Source organism: Nothoprocta perdicaria, unplaced genomic scaffold, assembly GCF_003342845.1.
Source record: "Nothoprocta perdicaria isolate Ctin4 unplaced genomic scaffold, notPer1 scaffold_25, whole genome shotgun sequence".
NCBI classification, from domain to species: domain Eukaryota; kingdom Metazoa; phylum Chordata; class Aves; order Tinamiformes; family Tinamidae; genus Nothoprocta; species Nothoprocta perdicaria.
This window is the reverse complement of record NW_020455477.1, coordinates 2,616,919-2,634,466: the sequence shown is the minus strand read 5'-3', so window position 1 is coordinate 2,634,466 and position 17,548 is coordinate 2,616,919. Positions and strand designations below refer to the sequence as shown.

Below are 17,548 nucleotides of genomic sequence, written 5' to 3'. Positions count from 1 at the left end.
TGAACTCCTAAATCAAGTCCAGCTGCCTTGGAACTGAAGCCTGACAGCTCTGTAGAGCACAGCTGGAAACACTAACGCAGATCATTACATAAATGGCTTGAGAGGAAGACAAACTTACTCTACCATAGCCTATTTTATGTAGATGTTCTTTCTGCTAGCAAATAAAAGAGGTGATAGTCAAGCATGTTGTTCATCCAGGGACACTTGGTATACTTAGCTGTTTTCATCAGGTCAGCTCTCACTTCTTCTGCTAGCAGTTTCTGTGAGATAAAAAAAAAAATGAGCAAGTATCACTGATCCAAGTTGGTGTGGTGAATTCACCCATCCAGGTGAACAGATATATATATATACATGTGTATATTATAGATGAGGAAAGATAGGAAACTGAGAGGACGTGCAATCAAAACCTGATTCTAGAGCTTGCTAATCACACAGTTTTGCACAGCAAATTCAGGCAGTTCTCCAAGTGGGGTCAATTTGACCTGCTCTTCTTGGACTAGATCTTGAGCTAGTCATGATCTAGTCCTACGTTGTGGTATCTGGTGTCTTGGAAGAAAGCAGAAAGCTTCTTCATAAAGCTAGCATCATAGTGCTTTACTTTTGGTGCTTGTGTTGAAGCTGCTGTACAGCTGTGGCTAATAGAAATGGCCAACAGGAACTTGGGTGGAGATCTCTTGCCCTAGAGAGTTGATATATCCCTCTTGTGATGCACAGACTGGAGTATTTAATACTATAAGTAGGCCCATTATGTGAGACAGCTAAGAAATTAGCGGAAAACAAAGCAAGATTTGGCTCCATAAAATCTGATTAGGATGTTTTTTTGCTAGAATAAGGCTGACAACATGAAGATTTTGTTTTTATTGTTTCGTAGGGATTGACTGAGAAAATAACTGGAATTGAGCAAAGGTTTGCATACATACTTGATTTACATGTGCTCTTTCAGAAACTACATTGATGTTTGTTTGTAAATTTAAATGGTTCTGAAGCCTCTGCTGAGTCAATTCCCCGAATCTTAACTTGTGAAGTTGCTGGTTGGAAATTAATTCCCCCAAAGCCCATAGATATTCAAATCCCTGATATTTGGATTAGCTTACAGGGTGAATTCTGCTTTCCTGGTTCATATATTTATGAAACACTTGTGTTATAGTAAGCACAAATAACACAGATGGATTTTTTTTTTTGTATTTGGGGCACCTAAGTAAAGTGACTTAGCAGTAGGACACTGACCATCCCTGACTATTGGGATTTCCTGATTTGGCCTTAATTCCCTTGCCAATATTTTACTTAGTCATCTTTACCACCATTTAAATCGTATTAAAAGATGATGGCACAAGGTATGCTTTGGAACAGGCAATTATATGTGTAAAAACAATTGAGAAATAATGACTTTTAGGAGCTAGATGCAGCTCTGAGCAATCTGGGTGTTTGCTGTTGTTTCAGACAAGTTTTCAGGCGAGTCTCTGGGTAAGGTGCAAGAGGCTGCATCATTGCAAGGGGCTCTGCTGGCAGAACATGCACTAAGAGCAGAGCCCTGTTGCGTGGCAACTACTGAGAGCTGCTTAACCCTTTCCCAGGGCTGCACAGCCCTTGTACAGAAGCTCTCTGGAGGCGACTTTGTGGATAATAATTGAACACGGAGGAACGGTTTTAATAACTTCAGCTACTACATGTATTGATTTATCATCATGACTGTTAAGGTTGGTCTTAATCTTACTATTAGCTACTGAGGTAGACCAATTAATGGCAATACATGCCTCTGTAGTATCACATGCAATTATTGCACAGGAAGAGTCTTATAATGACCGTGAAGCTGCGGTAAAAAGTGGTTAGAAATAATTTGGACGTGATGGTGTTAAATGTTACTGTCAATATATCTTTGTATCAACTCAAGTATTTCTAAAACTTGTGCTTGATTTAAAGACAGATGCTGTGTATTAAAATCGTTCCTGCACAATATGCCTTAAAGAACTGTTTGGTAGCAACAGTAGCTAAGGAAGTTCCTTGCATCTCATTTCTTTGCAGTACAATGGGGAAATTCTAAAGGCCACTTTAGTCCGAAATCTATCCTTTTAATTAAAAATCGGACTCATCTCTGGAGTTGATGGGCTGCAAAGTTTCCCATTTCCCCTCTGAAAGGTGCCTGGAGCTGCCAAGCAGGAATGCATGGCTGCGTGGCTGTTGGGGTTCACCTGCTGCTGCACTTTTATACAGGTGACACTGCAGACCTGATGGTAAAAATATTTTTAACTCAACTGCTAAAACATATTTTTCAAATGTGGCCGCTTTGGGTGCTATTCATCCCACTCAGTTTGAGCTGTCTTAAATGTTGGTCTAGACACCTGCAGTTGGAGTGAGAAGAGCAATTCTCGTGCATGATTCCTTATGTCTCTTTAAAGTGCATCTTTGGGTGGGCTGAACGGCCCTAGTATTGGCTTCTTTTAAAGGCAATCTTGAAAGACCAGCTTGGACTACAGCCTTTGGTGAGCGCTGTGTGCAGCAAGTAGTAGCTGATTTTAGTGGTGTTTTGTGCAGCGTTGTTTCCCCAGCCATGCATTTCCTTCCTTCAGTAGCAGTGCTCAATAGCAGTGAAAGAGCAGCATGAAGTTTAATTGCAGCTCTGGAAAGAAAAACAAACACAGGAACAGAGGTTAAGACATAAATAAAGAATTTGAAATTGGAATTCATGCAATTAGCTAGTAATAAAATTGAGAATTCCCCTGAAGCAAGAGATGCTCCCAAGCTTCACCTCTCTTCCTAGCAGTTTTATAGCAGCAGCAATAATTGATTTCTGTAACTATTGGCCTCTACTTCTAGTAGATCTATAATATTTTGGGTGTGTTGACCACAGAAGACACCTGCTGCATATGGGTTAATTTTTGTGCACCCTAACCCAAGAATCTTTGTGAGTTTTTTGCTATTAATAGAGAAAAACATCTTAGCTAAAAGTAGGTTTTGTTGGGTGCTGTTAAGATTATGCTCTCCTCTTGTTTGATGCTGTATTAAGTTTGTGACTCTAAGGAGGACTCAAAAATCCTCAGAATTGATCGCACTGTGAACGCAGCCTTGCCTGGGCACATCTGAATGCAATTTCTGTAGTTCTTGATCTGTCCTTATTAGCATTATTATGCAGGCTGCTATCAAGCAAATGCAGAAATTGCTGCAAATCTTGTCTCACAGCTGTTTTCTTGTGATTCATTTAAGACTTTCAGCTCTGGAAACGGTGGAGAGCAAGGAGTGCGATAAGCTGTCAGCAGGTCACGAGGTGTTTTGCGCTGTTGCTTTTCTTAATGGATCTCCGTGCCAGCAAAAGATCTCACGGGAGATTAGAATTGTAACCGAGGCAAAGACTGATGCAGGTTCTGAATTGTTAGATAATTTACTGCTGTTTTGAATGTGCTTCCTAAACTCACCACCAACATAAAGGAAGTTGCACTACTGATATCTGAACTGTTTTCTTTTGGCCCCTGTTAGGAAGGAAATGTGGCCTGTGAAGTGGAACGCTTTGGTATTTTGCTCAAACAGATGAGCTCGGCTCATCTGAAATATGAATTCTCTTGGAACTTGTCAAGAAGGAAAAGCCATTTGTCTTTCTTTAGTGCTAGCTGGTGTGCCACACGTTGAGGAGGCCACACATTAGTAGCCCAGCTTTGCACCTCTTCTTGCATGAGCAAATGGTGCAAGTTGTGGTGGGTTGTTTTTGAGCAAATAACAGCGTGTTTGTGCATGCAGGTTTGTTTCTGGGCAGAGAACAGAAACATCTGGGAAGATGTAAACTGAGTGCTCATGAACGAAACTCCACGCCTGGAGTCTAAATTTCTTGTGTTCTCGTACAATTCTCTAGTTCCCATGTATAATTTAGGGACAAAAATCTGGAAGTGCAGCTCTTCATTAGATCTAAGGATGCTTCAGATATCCAAATTGTGAATAAAAAATGGGCCATAAAATTCTAGTTCCCAGAGCTGGTGTCAAGGGGAAATTAAAGGAAACTGATCCAGAAATTTTTCATTTATGTATTTTTAGCCTATTTTTGGTTAACATTTAGCTTCCCTAGCTGTGCTTGAACACAGTTGCAAATAGAAAATGTGACATGGCAATAAGGAGTGGCATTTTAAAAATCCTTTAATTAGTGTAGAAAGGGGCCTGCCAACCAAATCTGACATGGAAGAGCTGCACGGGGAAGCGTTCCCTGAGCTGAATCAATGTGTGATTCCAGGTGAAGCTCTTTCCTTCGGTGCTGTCAGCAGCGAGCGCTGGGGAGTTTGCTCTTTCAAATCAGATGACAGATAGTGACAGATTTCTTAATATTTGTTACAGTGTTGATGCCTTTAACTATATGGCATCAGTGTGAAAAGATTCATTCTTCTGAAAGGCTGAACCTGGCCTTTTTGTTTGCATCCTTTTTATCTAACGGCGTAGCTTGAAAATGTGAAACCTGTGATGTGAGATTATCAGAAGCTCTTTAATTAGAATGTAAGCTGCTGTATTCGAAATTCATCGTGTTTGAGAGCCACAATGAATCTTAATGCCATAATGCTATAGAACGCAGCAATTTTCTCAGATAACTTGTGTGTGAAACCATAGAAAACTTATCCTTCTTAAGGCACAGTGCAGGAGATTATTCTGCTGAATTTCTCTCTTTTTTTTTTTTTTTTTTTTTTTTTTTTGTGGCTTGCTCTTAGACTAGTTTTGGAGGCTTCTATATTAAACATCTATTTTGTGCAGAAAACAGAGCTCTTTGCTCCTAGAAACTGGTCCTGTGCCCAAGCAAAATATTCTAGATGCAGCAGTTTGTTGGGTTGCTCACATGTTGGGTTTGGTTGATAGGTATTGCTGTAACACTAACTGCATTGCTGGTAAAGGTAATAGCTGAAATCTTTGATTCTACCTGAAAAGTAGTTTCCAGAGTATCAAGAGGGAGAAAATACTATAGCATACCGTAATTCCAGGAAACCACAAATTTAATAAATGCTAAGAAGTGGGAAGGGGACTCTGCTGATAAAGATAGAAAAGAAAGATTTCCATTGAAGAAAAATGGGGAAGGTCCATGAACTGTATGACTGAAGGTGAATTTGAAAACATGCAGTGGTAGTCATTGAATGCAGAAGGGTCTCAGTCACCAACATTCATTGCGCTTGTGACAAGGATGAGACTAGCTCAGCCTGATAAGCATTGCTTCCATTTTTTGGAGTACTTTTTCCTTCCATCCCATGTCAGCATTTTGATTTTCCTGGCAGAGAGGAATAGTGATGGATGTATGTTGGGTTGTCACACAGGGGGTTGTGTCCTGGGACCCTGGGGCAGCGACGATATCTGATAACAAGACAGTGCCACATCAGATACAACGGGATGAGTTATTTGTAGCAAACAACTGATTTAGTTTCTTTCCCTCAGTCCCTGGATGATCTGCCTTGAGGTTTTGACTGCCAGAGATCTGCGTGTGTGAAATTACAATGACTGTTTTATGCAAATACTTTTCACGCTCTGGATTGCCTATCAGCGATTCAGAGGAATTATTTCTCATTATTTGCTATTGCAGCTGAACCACAGGCCTGGTAAGTCAGAGGGCATCAGCTCTGATCTCCGAATGAATAGCTTCCACACTCGCGTGTGCTTTCAAGACGATCTTTCAGGGGGCCTTTTCCCTGCTCCCAGCACAGTCCATCATACACCTATCTTTGCCATGCATTCCCTTTCCGTAATGTGCTCATCAACGTGTGTTTAGTGCCAGGACAAAACCGGAGTGTTGCCAAGCCTGTAGGGCAATCAACTTTTGCCTTCAGACAAAACTTTGTGAATACTTTTGGCAGCATTTGCTTGATTCTCAGTGCAGGATTCATCGGTACATTGAGCCAGGTTTGAACGTAGGTGGTGTGTGTTTGGTGGTTAACGAATTACTTATTTTTTTTGCTGATCAAATTCAAAGGCAGCTTGAGCCATAACTCTCGTATCAAACTGGAATAAGGCTGATGTCCTGATTATGAAAAAAAGCATCTGGTATTATTTGACTGAATTGTCTAAAATTCAATGCTTTGTCTGTAGCTGGGGAGTAATCAAACTTTGCTGTGCTCTTGATATGCTTTTGCAGCGGGAGCTTATACATGGGCGGGCTACATCATTTGTGACAGTTGTAGCTCTAAGTGGGAAATGATTAATATTTCATGATTATTTTTCTGTAAGGCACGATCCTTTGGAGAATGCATCAGTCTGGCTTGCTGGCAAGAATGCCTTGCTTAGCTGCAAGCTGAAATGTAGTCAGGCACAGCATGCTAATATACCCATATCTGATGAGAGCTCTCTGCTTGGCTGCCTATCGCTTTGCTGCAGATAGATCATCCCAAAAGTGAGCACTTTCTGAAAACTTCTGTTTCACTCCGCAGACTTACATTTTAGCTGTCTTTTTCCACTTGTGTACCTTGGATCTAGATTTTGCAAATGCAATAGACTGTGTGGACTGTTTTATGAGGTGGTGGTTATTAACTGATTGCATCAATGGCAACATCTTTGATGCTGACAGAAATCCTTCCTCTTATTTACCTATTTTTCCATTTCTTGAATCATGGGGAGAGCTCCTTAAAATGTTTTAGAATCGCACTGCAGAACAGCAGTCAATGCTGTGTTCCTGTACTTGGAATGTGTCTTTTGCATCAAGATGTGATGAGCTCCTGTTCTCATAATTTTCAGAGGATGGTGCCACAATTAATGCAGGATGGCACCTAGGCCATCTAGACCCAAAAAGACCATGAAGGGATGGCGACCAGAACATAAAAAGAACAGAAAAATGATGATAAAGGAGAGATAGGACTGTAGAGAAAACAGATGTTAGCAAATGTCAGCAAAGGTGGTTCGAGAGGTGTTAGTTTACAACCAATGCACACAGCTGCTCTGCTTGTTCCCACTTGCTTTTGTGTCTACCAGCTCCATCTCTACAGTGCAGTCAATATAGTCACTATTAGCAAGCAAAGAAAGGTGTTTCTTTCTAAGAAACTATTTTAGAATTGGATTTGTTTTTGTCGCAGTTATGAGAGATTTTCAAGGACCATTGGTAACCTCTAAGTAGGATGGAAAAGAGGGTTTAGTAATTGAAACTATTTTGCAAGGCAGCTCTACATTTTTAAGGCCCTTTGAAAGAAGATTTGAGGGGGAATGATTTATAACACTTAAAATTCTTTGAGATCTTATTGGAGACACATTGTCGTCTAGGACATTTCTGTCTTTTAACATTCAAAGATTTGGGGATTTAGAAAATTGCTGTAACTGAATTGCTTTCCTTTTCTATCTAAAAAGGCTGATAGAATAGCCCCTTTGGGATGTGTTTCTTCTTCTGAGTAGAGTGGGTAGGTCTGTGCATATACTGTATTATTTTATCATCTGTCTTCTGTAGGCTAATGGGGCCGATGTGTCTGCAAGACTAGATCAACAGCGTTGAAATCAGTTTTGCTTTATGAACAGAAGACCTGCGTCAGCGCAGTGCAGACCATGAAGTCAACAGTTGGTCTCTGTCAGGATAGTCTCCAGCTATTAAGCAGTTTAGCTGTGGGATGGTAGCACATTTATCACTGGATTGCAGGCACCCACGTAGTTGTTGCTTTTGGTGATCTATGTGACAATCAAATCCGCAGGCTGATTTTACAATTTGTTTGCCTGAAAATCGTTGTGTGTTTGTTGAGAACTTTCCTCTCAACGTGTCATTCGTGGCAAGAGGAGCGATTGGCCCTGGCTCTAATGATTATAAAAGAAAGGTTGTTTTGTTTTTCTGCTTGGTTTTTCTGTTGTCTGCAGCCAGAAGAGCCTCTGCGGTCCGTTTTGGTCTCCAGTTAACCCTGTCTCTGTGCTCTGATGGCCAGCACGAGGTCCCTCAGCTACGGCTGCCAAAGCAGCTGGGAAAAGCAGCAGCAACAACTTAGAATGGAGAATTGTCAATAGTAATTAAAAATCATGGTTAAGGGCCCTCATTCAGGAAACAGTGACTGTGCCTCAGAGCACTTATGCAATTTTTAATGCCATGAGTATTCCAAATGTATTTGATCTTAAAGCAGCTGAAGCACACACTTTTTTTTTAAGCTACTCTTTAAAGAAAGTACACAGCTGCAATTCAGCTATGTGCAGGGTAGGTAAGAGCTGGGTATGTAATGGTAATTATTTACAGGTTTTCTCTTAGGAGCAGATGCTGAATTTCTGCTTCTCAAAGGTTTATTGTTGCTGGGATTGGCTCTGTTAGACTTCTCATTTCAACTTATTTTCCCTAATATTTCTGTTATGCCGTAAGCTCCATTTTGTACACTGAATATCCCAGCTCATCAGCCCAGTTCCCCTTTGATGCCACCTCTCTAGTACAGGAGCTAAAAGAAAGATTTAATATTGCTGTCTTGGTCATAGAATCATAGAATCCTTAAGGTTGGAAGGGACCTCTAGGGATCATCTAGTCCAACCCCCCTGCTCACACAGGGTCACCTAGAGCACATGGCACAGGCTGCGTCCAAGCGGGTTTGAAAGATCTCCAGAGAAGGAGACTCCACAACCTCTCTTGGTAACCTGTTCCAGTGCTCCGTCACCATCACTGTCAAGAATTTTTCCTTAAGTTCCTGTGGAACTTCTGATGCTTCAGTCTGTGGCCGTTTCCTCCGGTTCTGTGGTCTTGAACCATTGTCTCTTTCCCATCCAGAGGCTCAGACGTGGCTTCTGGAGGAGCATGCAACTCATTGGCAGCTGCAGCACAGGGAACTGGACCATCCCTGTCTCTTCCCAGGTTCTACCTTGTCTCCTCAGGTGCTACAGTCCCTCCTCCCCATTTCTTCTGTCCAGTACGTGCCGGAGCCACCACATCCTGGCAGGAGAGAGGTGGGAGAAGGAGAGGACCTTTGTGTGAGCAGCACCCACAGAGGCTCATAGGAACACTGAACTGGGTGGCTTCAGCAGCCAGATTGAGGGAGTATTGGCAGTATCAGACTGTGAGGGGCAGGCAGAGGAAATATCATTTCTAACACACATACATGATCGTAACTCCCTGATTAAAAGAAAGCAACCCTAGCGCTGTGCATTATTTTCCTTCATATAATGATATCCTGAAGCAATTAGGTAAACATGAGACCCTCATCAGTATTGCATCTGTAGCAGATGGCGAAAGCCTCCCTGCAAGGACAAGTAATCAAGCAAGGACAAGTTCTTCAGACAAGAGCTCCAGTGCCAGATGTAGTAGCTGGCCTTTGGCTTTGGGATTCACCAGCGGAAAACCACAGGCAGCCAAACACATCCCAGCTGGCCGCGCACCTGCACGGCGTCCTGCGCAAGCCACGCTCCAGGTAAGGCTGTCAGTGACTCATCGTGGTGCTCGGCCACCTGCCCTGAACAGCGCTAATAAATTGCCTTGCCTTGGATTGCAGCCTGCTGGATAAACTGGGCCGTCTCTGCAGGGCTCAGCATGGACAGAAGGGGCAGGGATGGGAGAATAGCTGTCCCCTTCGGAGCGTCACCACGGGCTCTGCTCACACTGCTCTCAGCCCGACCTCGTGCGAGCGGCAGCCTGAACGTCAGCCCCATCCTCCTGGAGAAATCCTCCTGTGATGATCTGTCCTCCAGCTGAAACCCTGTCAGCAGATCCTGGCTTCCACAACAGGGCGAAGTAGTGTCTATGGAGCTTAAACTTTTCTTTTTTTTAACGTATCCAGGAGAAAATTGCAGGAATAAGGATGTTGCGGATTTGGAATGAGATCCAATAACACATCTGTTTACTTTCAGATTTGAATCCTATTGAATCTGAGTTATTAGACCGATACTGAAGCAGCTATTTTCATGACAAGCCTTCTGTTGCCTGCAGGGATCCCTGGATACAAACGGTTTGTTTTGAGTACATTTCATTCAATTGGAAAAATAGCATATGTTTAATATTTCATTAAAAAGACCGTATGTTGGTTTTAGTAGTACAAAATCTATGCTCTTCATCTATCCTATATGTATCCAATTTTTTTACGCAATCCTTTAATTCTGAGACAAAAATAAATCATCTTTCACCATGCATCTTAAGCTGGACATGTTCAGCAAAATGTCAATAGTCTTCAACCATTTGGACTCTATTCAGACAAGCTAGTGAATGGGCACCTTCTTGGAATTATTTGTCCTGGTACCCTTTTCCCAACTGACTGGTAATGTATGTCAAAATGTATAGGTGCCAAAGCCAAGGGAGGGCGGTGGTGCCTTTGCCCCGTTGCCTTCTCTTCTTAAGGCCTTACACGGAAATGTGTCAGACTTGTGCCCCTCCTGGGAGCTTTCTATATCCCCAACAGACTGAGATGCCCAAGCAGGAGTCACCAGGACTTTCCTGGCCAAGCCGCGGATGTGCTGGGAGGAAATGTCCAAGATGGAAAGGGCTCTCAAGTGTGCTCTCGCAGAAAGTGTTTTCTTAGGGGAAAATCACAGCTTTCTCTCCTGATTACAGAGATTTTCCTTGCCAGTCAAGCCTCTGATAGCTGAGAGGGAAGCAAGAGGGAGAAGAGTGCTACACAGAGCAGCTTGGAGGTCCGAGACAAGTGTTCTTCCCCATTTGCAGAGCTGTTAAAGTTGCCACTTGGTCTGCTGCGTGTTTGGGGAGATGCTGCTGCTGCTTACGTTTGACCTTTGATAGAAAAGGGAACAACTTGCCTAGCACAATTTTCCTATCCAGAATAATCTTCAGGATTAAGTGATAGGAAAAAGCAGATTCTAGGTAGAGATCTTAAGCTGTGATGGAGAGAGGAGTCACAGAAAAATATGTCTGCTTAACTGCCATGGATGAGAGCTGTGTTTTCCTCTTTTTTATTTTATATTGTGCTTTTTTAAGCAGTTACCATTTTCTGCACATGGCAGTAAAACAGCATGATGATAAACAGCCATGGTGCATAGCTGAGGGGTGCAAGCAGTTCTGTTACACTGTTACAAATTTCTCTTTGTGGTTTTTAAGTTTAAAGGAAGTAATAGATTCTGTGTTCCTCTAAGAGAAGTGGGAAGCACTGGACTGACTCAAACTGTCTAATGAATGGGGAAACCAAACCCCTTTGTCCTCCAAGGGATAAACCAAAATTTTCCTGTGCTTGAAAGCTGCCTTGAAGTTTGATGGTGGTAAACAATTAAGCCTATAAGTTGTCTGCCTTTTGCAGTGATAGTCAGGACTTCCCTCCAGCCCATATTCACTAAGGCAACAAAGTTCATGTTGCCAAATTAAAACACCTACCATCTCCTTACCGAAAGTTTTCTTCAGGGAAAAAAAATATATTTTTTGCTCTGTATTGTGTTTTGCAATGATTCTCTTTGTTTTGGTCACATTTGTGACCAAATTTGGGGTTGACCCAGATCTGTATGAAAAATTATAAATATAAGGTTAGAACTGATGTAGGCACACACTTAATAAGCAAAAAAGGACAGGCTTATGATCATGAAAAATGCCATAATGGCACTGTTGAAACTAGTGATATTAGCAAAGACAACGTAAGAGCAAAAACGTGATAGGCCATGCTCTATTTTTGTCATAAAAACGCATAACTTTAGTGGCTAGGCTCTCTCTTGTGGTATTGCCACAGGACCTGTTCCAGTGATCTGGGGGTGGAGGAACACTGGCTGCCTGTTAAATAATGCAAGTGTGCTGTTCCGTGCTTCGAGAAGGGCTGGATTCTCGAGAAATGAGTAAGAGAAGAGTATTACTAAGTGATGACTTTGCTCTCATACTGTCAAACAGGTCAGCAGATAGAAAACCTCCCCTTTTTTACCAGAAAGAGGCAGATCCAAAAATCTCTGAATGTTTTCAGGTTTGAGAGTGATTGGTGTGAATCACAAGTGAGTGAGGCTTTAGTATAATCAAGGGATAAAAGTGGCTTAGCCCCAAAATGATGAAGTTTCTTCAGAGCAGAATTGCTGAAGTGATGTAACAAAGGAGTCAATTTTGTAAACCATCCTTATGCCCTGCTGCAAAATCCCTTCTAACTAGTTACTTAAAACAGGAAACCACACAAATGTTTATGTATACTGCTGTGTGCTAGCTTTGTTCACTCGCTCATAAAACTTGTGTGAAAACATGACTGAAAGCATTACTGAAAGTCTTTTTTGGATGATATGTGTTGTGAAAACATCTCCAAAGCTATGCATTAAAAATCATTTGTTTATACATTGAGAGGACCAACCTCTTCCTCCTGCCTCTACTGCATCCCATTGCTGATACAGAAGCGAGTGAATCTCTGTCCTTGCATTCACTCTTCCACCTGGGCATGAGTTTTGAGAGCAAACAGCTCCCAACAGCTCAAGGGTTGAACAGTCCTTTGGAGGGATGGGGAACATGCAAGGATCCTTTGCAGATGCTTCGGTCACACCAGGATCAGGGTGGAGACAGTGTCCAGAGCGGGAGGCATCAGAGATGGCCTCTCATGGAATGCTCTGGGGAGGTGACAGAGGGAAGGATGTTCATGCATCACATCTGAACCTTGCTGAAAACACCCCATTTATGCAACCAGGTTGCTCCCACACAAAAAGCAGAGACAAATGCTTTTAGTAGCTGTTGTTGCCGATTGTCACCACTGTTGCAGCAAAGAGCTCAGAGGCTTTGACTGAGTAAGCTAATGATTTTGGATAACCCTGGGAAGCCCGTTCAGCTGCAGAATCCTGTTTGCTTAGCCTTCTCCCGCAGGGACTCAGCAGTGGGGCACAGCTGATTTGCTTCTATGCGACCTACAAGCAGTCACGTAGGGTAGGGTCACGGGTAGGGGTGCTGGGGCTGGAGCACATGTTTTGTGTTTGCTGCTGAGGACGGGCTGTGCACACGCTCATGGGTCGCTGAGTGCCACGAGAAGCAGCCGGTGAACAGCAAACCTTCTCTGGGTACAACGAGAGGTCCCTCCAATGGCACTTCTCTGAATGTCAAAGAAAGGGGACCTTGGCCCACAGTATTCAAGACTCTCTGCTCCCCTCTCTTTGGCAAGGTGCAAAGAAATCCTCTTTACATGCTCAATGACTGAAAATAAATCCTATTTTGAGTTTGAGAAGAAGCTGCATGACTAAAATGAGCTGTTCGGTTTCATTCATGTTTGCTGTCTATTAATCTGCTCTCTTCACCCTCAGCAGGGTATGACTCAGACGTTCTCATTGTCTTCCTCCTTAAACTATCTGTGTTTTGACTTTAAATTCTTCTGTCTGACGCAAAGCAGTGCTGAAATCATGACAGTTTGATCCAACAAGCTCCCAGGAGACTCTTGATCTTTACTGACTGGTAGATGTAATGCTCATAACAGCTATGTAAAGCAGATATTGATATTTTTACACCAAATGTTGGTAAGCAGATGTCACAGGCTTGCGAAGATCATTGAAACTCCATGGGAGGAAATATGTGTGTATGTATGAGGGGGAGGCGTGCAGATAAAAATACTCGGTTGGTTATAAGAGAAGATGTGTGTTCCTTAATCTGTTGGTGGTTTGCTATTCTTGTTAATCAAGCTGGAGGCTGCACTCGAGAAGGAATAATAGTGGGTTTCTTTCCCTGTTGATTCGTCTGCTGCTTCTATGTTTTCCTTCCAGCAATGGCTTGTGTTCACCTCTCCCTATGGAGGCAGTTGATGAGCCTAATTTCTCCTTCCTTGCAGGCTCTTTTTGAAGACCTTTGACCAGATCTGGCAGGAAACCAGAATTTCCTTTTGGGCTGTGGGATCCTCTAGATTGCCCAAATGCAGGGGAAGATCCTGCCCCCCGAATAAGATCCTGTTAGAAACAGAGTCATGGGGCTGCGGTGAAGCCCTGAGTCTGTGCCCTGCATGACCAGCCTGGAAAGGGTTTTCAAAGCTGTGTCCTCAGAGCAAGTGTCTTGGCCCAATGCTGCTAGGTGAGCTTGGGTGGGAGCAGGCGGATCCACCAGGTTCAGGTCCTCTCTAGCCCTGGCTCAGCCTTCAGAGGAGCTGCCCCTAGACCCTTGCTGTTTGGATGCTGAAAAACCTCAGTCCCGCCAACTGCCCGACTTTTAGGTGTCTCAGATGGGTAGAGAAGACCCTCCTCTCCCAGCCAGGCACCCACAGGCCCCAAAAGGCTTCACTGAAATGATGACACTCAAAGCTTAATTTGGATGCAATGGTCGTAAGCCCACAGGTCTAAGGCAGCAATCACATCTTCCCTGAGCCTTCTTTTTTCTCTCCATTGTTTTTCTAATGCAAGCAGCATGAAATCATGAACACAGCAATGTTGGATGAAAGTCAGAAAGTCTGTTTTTTTTTTTTTTTTTGTTCCTAGCAAAATCTGTTCTCAAAATGTCCCTGTGGAGCACGTGGTAACCCCTCAAGGAGGTGTGCAGGTCAGGCTGGCTTTGAACCTGCTTCATCTTATTGCAGCAGGGAGTGAGGCCCAGGCATGGGCATGGTCCCAGGCCCTTGCCCCTGTTGGGGTTTGACGTCTACGCTCTTGGAGAATTGTATTTACAGTCCGCAAGGCCCCTCGTTTTCCTTCCTGTGTTGTTTTTTTCCGCTCCTCTTACAATTCTAATAATGAAATTAGAGCTATTTAGCATGTACAAAGTCCAGGGAGGCTGAAAATATTTGCATACAAATATCTTTGATCTACCAAGCATGCAAAATGAGCAGCAAATAACAAGCCTTATGTTGGACCCAAGTGGAGGTCAAGGATTTTAAAATTAAAATCATTTAAAAGAACCTGTATCTATGATGACAGGTGAACTATTTCTGATGAAGGAAAACCTCCCCTTTTCATTTTGTGTACAATAAATGCAGATACCCAAGTCAGATAGGGATTAATTCTAATGTAACAATGGCACTTATTCTGGAAGAAACACCATGTCCATAATGAATTGTAAATTGTTTTTGGTTGCCACTGGAAACAGCCGAAGGGGGGTGAAATGATCAATATTGACACAACCCTGCTTTATTTTTAAGCAATACTGATCTCTTCGTGACACCAATTAGGAGCAGAGAAAGCTAGAGCTGAAGTTAACTTTTTTTTTTTATTCAAACTGCAAGCTATTTCAGCTTCAGAAAACAGAGTCCCGGCAGCAAAAAAAATATACTGTCTCCTGCTGCTTATGTTAATGCTATGGTAATAGCCGTGGTGATGGCAGCTTCACTCTCCATCATGGTCAGAGACGGGTGTCCCCAGAGGGACAGGGATGCTGTGTGGGAGCAGCCACCGTCGCATCACGAAGCTCCCCCCAGCCCACACACACCTTCTTTCTTACATACAGCAAAATAAACTCTCCCCGAAACTTATTCTCAGCTTAACATGCTAGGTTGAGGCTTGATTGGCTTTTAGCTTCTCGTGCTGCACAGCCGTGCCAGGCGGAGCATACACTAGGGCAAATCATTCAAAGGAAACATTGGGTTTGTTACTGTTCTGTTTCCAGTATCATCCAGAGGGTGCAATATGGTCAAAATGTGTTTAAGAATGATTACCAAGAGTCTGTTGTTAAACAAGCGAGCTCAAGCTACGATAATGCAATTACCTAAATTTCAGAGATGTTGTGCTGGCCCTTAGCGTCTTGCTCTCCTATAACATGACGTAGCACTTTTAATGATGGCACAGATCCCTTTTTCTGTTCCATGAATCATTCTGAACAGCAGATAACGCAAGAGAAAAAGAATATGCAGTCATTAAGGGCCTCTCTATGGAAATATGTGGCTAAATTTCTAGTGCAAATCCATGCAATACTTAAGATTTTAATGTGGATTAAGACTGAAGTGTAAGTTGTGGATATCCTCATGAAAATTTGATCCCCTGAAACCAAAATAGCCAAGACAGAAAACTAAGCCAAGTCTGCCTGACTTCCTGTAAATCTCAGGAGAGTGGTTAAGGCACAGAGGAAGGAATCGTGCTCATTTGCCAATTAATGTGTGTCGTCTAAATGCAAGCAGAGACCAGAGACCAGCGATAAATGGAAGAGGTCAGCAGGAAGTTTTGGTGTGAAAGAATTAGCTAGATGGGCATCTGGAAGCAGAGCTGGAAACGTACACAGAGCTGCAAGAAAACTTCCAAAAATCTGACCTGAGCTTTTGAGCCTTTCCTCAAAGCTCTACCTAGGTCTGTAGCTAAATGATTGGGGAGCATTGGAGCCTGCTGCTTGTCTTGAGACACATAGAGTTGAGTGGACAGATCACAGCTACTCGGAGAAGACCAGGGCTGCATTTGGCCCGGCATTGCATAGGATGTAGCTCATCCCTCTCTGGTTTCCATCTTCAAGGATACTAGCCCAGAGTCCATTTCCCTCTCTTCTCCATTATCCCAGGAAAAAAATAGGGATTGTATCTGACTGCATCCTGAAAAGCAATATTGATGAAGGGTTTCTGTGTAGACAGAAACTGGTTCAGTTTTTACAGGTAGCTTTGCGTAACTGAAATGGAGGCCTTCCAGATGGTGTCTCATCTACGACGAATGCAGCAAAGGTAGTTCCTTCTCTCTGTGTTCGCAGCTGTAATTATTCCTACCTTGCTGTTCTTATGACAATTTAATTTTGTAACATTTATTGGTTTGGAAGGTTCATTCATCCTAGGTTTTTGCATTTTGTGCTGTAAAAGGTCAAAATTGTCAGGAAAGATTTATGTAGGGGGAAAAGGAGCCCATTATTTAAAAGCCAGCGTAACCCTTCTGGAATAGAAAGGAAGCTGAAGGAATGAGCAGAAAGCGAGCCCCGCAGCTGCAGCAATGTGCTAGGTTTCATGCTCTCTGGTTTTCGGCAAGGTGATATTTACTGTCCCCCATGATCTGTGTGGGCGGGCGCTGGCCTTTTCCTCTCCAAGCGCTGAGGATGAGGTTGCGAGTGCGAAGGCCGCCCTGTTCCGTGGTGCAGGGCTGGTGCCTCTGCTTGCCCTGCTCTGCAGCCCAGCCATGGCCCAGAGCAGGCAGCACTGCCCTTGGTGCAGAGCAGTCGGGGCCAGGTGAGGAGGAGCTGCTGGAAAAGCCAGAGCTGGGCTGTGTTTTGTGCTTCAAAAAACATGGGCTCCAATGCAGTTGTTGGGAGGCCTGTGCCTAAGAAGCGTGTGCACCGTTACGGCTTAGTGAGCAGCCTGCCCGCCCTGCATGACTGCTTCTCCTCCCTATATAATGCACACACACACACACACGTGTGCATACGCACCTGTGTGCATGCATACGTGTGCATTTACACCCCTGCACGCGTGAATGTGTGCACGTGCACACGCACCCATGTGCACAGGCTCCTTCTGCCCCAGGAGCGACTTTGCTGCAGCCAGGGCGGTTGTTCCAGGCCACCTCACCCAGACCCCCGCCAGGAGCGCCCCACAGAGCTGGGTTCATGGTTTGCTTGTTCCCCCACCCGAAGGGACCATCCGGCCTTTCCAGGGTCCGTGGGAGCCCTTTCCGCCTCCCTCTCTTATTTGATATTGACCTCCCGCTGCGTGCGTGTGTATATGTGTGTGTATCTAAATATATATATATATATATATATATATCCGCACATGTGCGCGCGCGGCGGGGCGGGCGGCGGGCGGGCCGCGCGGCTGACGTCGGCGGCGAGGGCGGTATAAGCGGGCGCTGTCCGGGTGCTGAACGGCGGCGGCGGCGGCGCGCGCAGGTAGGGGCTGCG

At 43.8% G+C, this 17,548-nt stretch overlaps 1 protein-coding gene across 2 annotated transcripts in view; it reads left to right on the top strand.

Annotated features, from left to right (window-relative positions):
- Window positions 1-1,678: 1,678 nt before the first annotated feature.
- SCG2 (secretogranin II) overlaps window positions 1,679-17,548 on the top strand; it is a 21,847-nt gene continuing 5,977 nt past the window's right edge. Inside the window, exon 1 of one of the 2 annotated variants that reach the window (XM_026040090.1) lies at window positions 1,679-1,697. The gene's annotated coding sequence lies outside the window, so the exon portion shown is untranslated. Of the gene's footprint in view, window positions 1,698-17,502; window positions 17,537-17,548 lie in introns of those variants that run through there. The other variant, XM_026040089.1, reaches the window with a different exon arrangement.